The sequence below is a fragment of the Solanum dulcamara genome, chromosome 12, assembly GCF_947179165.1.
Source record: "Solanum dulcamara chromosome 12, daSolDulc1.2, whole genome shotgun sequence".
Lineage (NCBI taxonomy): Eukaryota > Viridiplantae > Streptophyta > Magnoliopsida > Solanales > Solanaceae > Solanum > Solanum dulcamara.
The window spans coordinates 55143790-55148849 of record NC_077248.1 but is presented as its reverse complement, the minus strand read 5'-3'; positions in this window follow the sequence as shown (position 1 = coordinate 55148849).

The following is a 5060-nucleotide window of genomic DNA, read 5'->3' as shown; positions in this document are numbered from 1 at the left end:
TACTAGTCTAGATGGGGGCGTAAGACAATCTCTATTCTATCTTACATGCCTCTAATAGTCTAGATGGGGGCGTAAGACAATCTTCTAGCTCACCCAACATAAAAGTGAAATAATTCATAAACTCATAAGAAATAAATGTCTCATCCTAGGAATATGAGGACTCACCAATAAGAAACTAATAGCAAACTCTAGTCACGAGTGGGTGGAGGATGAGTGTGATCGCCAACCAAAAAACTCATCTTTTCGGAGCGGACCAATCTTCTGTGCCACCCCCTTACTCTCTCTCTATAAAAAAAGCTTGCAGGAAGACTAACTCTTCTCTTTCCAAAAGTGGAATGGGAAGAAAAGAATAGACTAGGGTACGAATTAACTTACTATTCATCGAGCATGGATGAACCATCTACGATGGGGGGAAGGTTTGTGTTCTGCTTCTAAATTCAGTCGTCTGTAGTTCACACTTGGGAAGCAAAGGCCTTTTCACGAGTTGGGCTCGAACCTGCACTTCCTTGTCTATAGTGATCCCAGAAAGTTCTAACGGACCAAAGAAAGATGAAAGAGATGGTGAGTCGAATGAGGGAATATTTCAATATAGGCAAAAAGTATGCTTAGTACATGGAATGCACTAAGTTTATGAGAAGAGGCATGAACAATAAACATAGGACAATAGTCAATATAAAACATGGATGCAAGACCAATATCTTTAAAACATGGATAAGTCATGAGATCATTTAAAATATTTAACTCATTGGTCAATGCATAAAAACATCATAAACATCATCATAAATACTCACATATGTGGGAGATAACCGTAATCAATATTAAGACTATGTGAGCTATTATATGGAATTCGACGATCCCCACATCGAGAAATGAGGAGCCTACTTGCAAAGGTAGACTCCATATATCATGAACATGTGCTATGCGTGGATACACTAGCTAGGCCATAAAGGCAACCTACAGTGGAAGCATAGTTTAAGGGACTAGATATTGCTACTAAGGATCCCTTGGGTCAAGTCCCCACCTCAAAGTCCTCTCGGTGCTAAGTCTATCAACCCACAGATTGCATATCATAATTATATTCATAAATCATACTTGCATAAATCATAAGCTTTTCATAATCATACTTCATAAACATGTTCATAGGAATATCTCATTAAGAATCTCAAATCACCTTCTCATTATGGTCTTAAGTCATCTTTTCATTACGAACTTAAGTCACTATGAAGGATCTTGAGTCACCCTTTTCACTTAATTCATTAGCGTGTAATGTGGGTGTAGGCCTTCCAATATTACAATTCCTTTTTTCATGAAAACATAATTAGAGTATTAGGTCACCTTTCTCATTAAGGACCCTAAGTCACTCTTACATAAACTCGTTTGAAAAATCATGGCATTATCATTCATAATCATCATTACATAAAATATCTTTAAACTCATTCATAAATCTTTCATAGGAAATAATTTTAAAATCATGATCATAACTCATAAATTATAGTTGAAATTTGCATATATCTTGGATCATTGAAATTTAACTTGAAAGCATGCAATATGATATAAATTATGCATAATTAGGCTAGTAGCATTGTAATATATCATAATTGAAAAGACCCAATAAACTAATGAGATTAGGGCTTTTAATTGAAGAAATCATAAGAGAATGGAGAAGGAATTGTTGGGATTCCATGGGTCAAAGGAACCCATGGATGAAGTCCCACATACCTTGACCTTGATAAGCCCTAAATTGAAAAGGATGGAAGCTTGACCTTGAAGGAATCCCTTGAATTGTTTGAGGAAGAAAAGGACCTCTGAGAGAAAACTTAGGAGAGAGAACTTTGAATTTTTGGAGTTATGTTGAGAATGAGAGGGTTAGAAGACTTTAGGGTAGTTAATAGGTAGGAAATATACCCCAAAAACCATCCACATGCATTAGTAAAATATAGTAAAATGACCAAAATAACCCCAACTTAAAACTGGGAATCGGGGTTCACGGAGGACCCACTATGGTCCGTGAACTTCACCATAGTCTGTAGGGGTGGTCATTGAGTAGGACTTGGCTTCTGAAAATGGGGCCTTGCCCACCACGAGACCTACCAAGGTCCGTGAAGGTCAATACAACCCATGGTAGTTGGGCGTGGTCCTAGACATGGGAAAAGTTTCTGAGGGTTTTAGGAGAGGTTCACCATGGAGGGCAACAAGTCTCATGGTGATCACCATGGCTCGTGGTCCCTTCCCTGCAGGACTATGTTTCAGAACCCTACCATGGTGGTTTACCACAAATAATGGTCAAAAGTACGGTCCGTGATGGTCCTCGGGATCATCACTTGATGTCAAAAAATTGAGATTTTGGGGAATTCCTCTTTTGATCCTTATTTTAGGACTTTCCAACTTCCAAGGTCTTATAGATTGCAACCTTTAATCTTATAAATTCAACATATTGAAAATTGATATTTCAAGTGCCTTGGGTCTATTATGCAAGGCAGCAGGGAGATTGACGATGATGTCACACATCATATTAGGGAAGGGTAGATGAAATGGAGGCTCGCTTATGGTGTGCTATATGACAAGAAGGTGTCTCCACAACTTAAGGGCAAGTTCTACAAAGTAGTGGTCAGACCGGCTATGTTACATGGGATGGAGTGTTGTCTAGTTAAGGCATCTCACATTCAAAGGATGAAAGTTGTTGAAATGAGAATGTTGAGATGGATGTGTGGGCATACCAGGAGTGATAGGATTAGAAATGAGGTTATTCGGGACAAGGTAGGAGTGGCCTCAGTGGAAGACAAGATGCGGGAAATGCGACTGAGATGGTTTGGGCATGTGAAGAAGAGAGACACAGATGCCCCAGTGCGGAGGTTAGCCATGGATGGTTTCAGAAGAGGTAGGAGTAGGCCGAAAAAATATTGGGGAGAGATGATTAGATTAGACAGGACATGGCGCAATTACAACTTACCGAGGACATGACCTTAGATAGGAGGGTGTAGAGAACCCAAATTAGGGTATAAGTCTAGTTCATAGTCTCATTATTCTTCCTTATTAGTAGGTGTATTAGCCTATTATAATTCCTTGTGGTCTGATATCTATTATTATTTATTACTTTCATTACTTTCTGTACTTTGTCTGCTCTATCTTATCTGGGTTGCTTTTGTTACTTGCTTTTCTATATCGCTTTGAACTTCTCATTCTTATCTGACTTCTTTTTGATTTTACTAAGCTGAGAGTCTTTCAGAAATAGTCATCCTACCTTGGTAGGAGTCAGGTCTGCGTATACTTTACCCTCCTCAGAACCCACATTGTGGGATTTCACTGGGTCGTTGTTATTGTTGTGAATTTTTAAGTCATTTTGAAGATTCCTAATCATTTAACAGTTTAATTTCTATATATTTGTTCATTTTTAATCACTATATAATTATAAGAAAATCATAAAAAATCAAAAAACCAAAAAAATCAAAAAACCAAAAAAATCAAAAGAACCAACCAAAACCAAAATTGGAAAAATTGACTTTATATTGGTGTGATTTAGTTTATTTATTTAATAAATCGACATAATTGGTATAATTATCTTTTAGTGAGAACCAAACCAAACCTACCTATATACATGATACACCTAAATTACACCTCTAACAAATATAAAACGGTTGTTGTTCAAATAAAGAATCTAACAAAGGTTAGGGACGATTGAGTTATTGGGTGAATGATTTCAAGCAACAATTAGCAAAGTAATAGATTGATGTGTTTGAATTCAATAAAAGATGATACTAGGGTGTCAGTTCTCCTCACGAATTCTTAGTTCAATAGAACGTTATAGTAGTAATTCGGCCTAGGTGTAACATGAATGATTGGTAAATTGAATTCACATAAGTGGATGGTTCGCTAAATAAGTTAATATCACCACACAACTTAGTCTGTCTACAGGTGTATACTTTACTAACCCTTACATTTGATCCTAAATTAGCTATCCCTTGGTCCATTCAAGCTATTAGATGAGGGTTGATAGCCTCAAATCTTCATTGTATAATCTCTTTTCCCATTCATTACCTCTTTGGTCCAGCAAGTAAGAATAAGACAAATTCTAATATTTGCAACTATTAAAAAGAAATCAAAGTGAAGGGAAAAATAATACATGCACGCACACGATTCAAGAATTACTATTTATTAGGTGTACATCATTAATTCTTCATGGTTTCCACAACCCTAGTTATGGAAATAGCTATTCATAGTTGTTTGATCACAATTCATAATAATTTGATTAAAATAAATCATGAACTTACAAGATGAGTATTGAAAATCCAAAAGTTTGAATTGAATTGCAAAACCAAAATCAAAGATCAAAACTATAATTAAAATCCATGAATTCAAGAATTAAAGCAAAAGTAGTTCACGCTTAATTCTCAAACTCCAAAACAAACATCAGCCCAAATAAATAAAACCTATAAAGAGTATTTATACACATAGAATCCTAAATAAAACAAATCTAGGAAAAGTAGGATTTGACAACATTCAACTACTCATGACCTATGGACCGTAGGTCCTTGCATGGCTCATGGAGTCCACTCATGGAAAGCAATATTCAGTCAACTTTCAGAATCTCTTCTACGTACGGGACCTACGGTCTATAGAGCAATGTATGGTCCATCATGTTCAACAGTAGTCTGAGTCCAAATCGTTCATCTTCTGGTAATCATATACAATCGTCCATCTACGGCTCATAGTATCCACTTGTAACTCAGACTCAACTTCAATACCAAAGACTCCTCACATACTAGTTCCACCTAAGGCTCGAAGAAAAGACACGACTCGTAGGTTTGCTCGTAGATGGCCAAAACTCAGCTGCTAACTCTGTATCATCTATACCGCTGCCAAAAACCTATTTTCCTCCAAAATAAAGACAAAATACAATAACTATACTAAGAAATGCGGAAAAGACTTGAAAATCCCAAATTTAAAGTATTAGAAGTACTGTAAATCCATGGTACATCAACACCCTCAATTTAAAAGTGTTGCTTGTCCTTAAGCAACACAACTATCAAATAACAACACTTAACAAAAGAAAATCAAAAAAT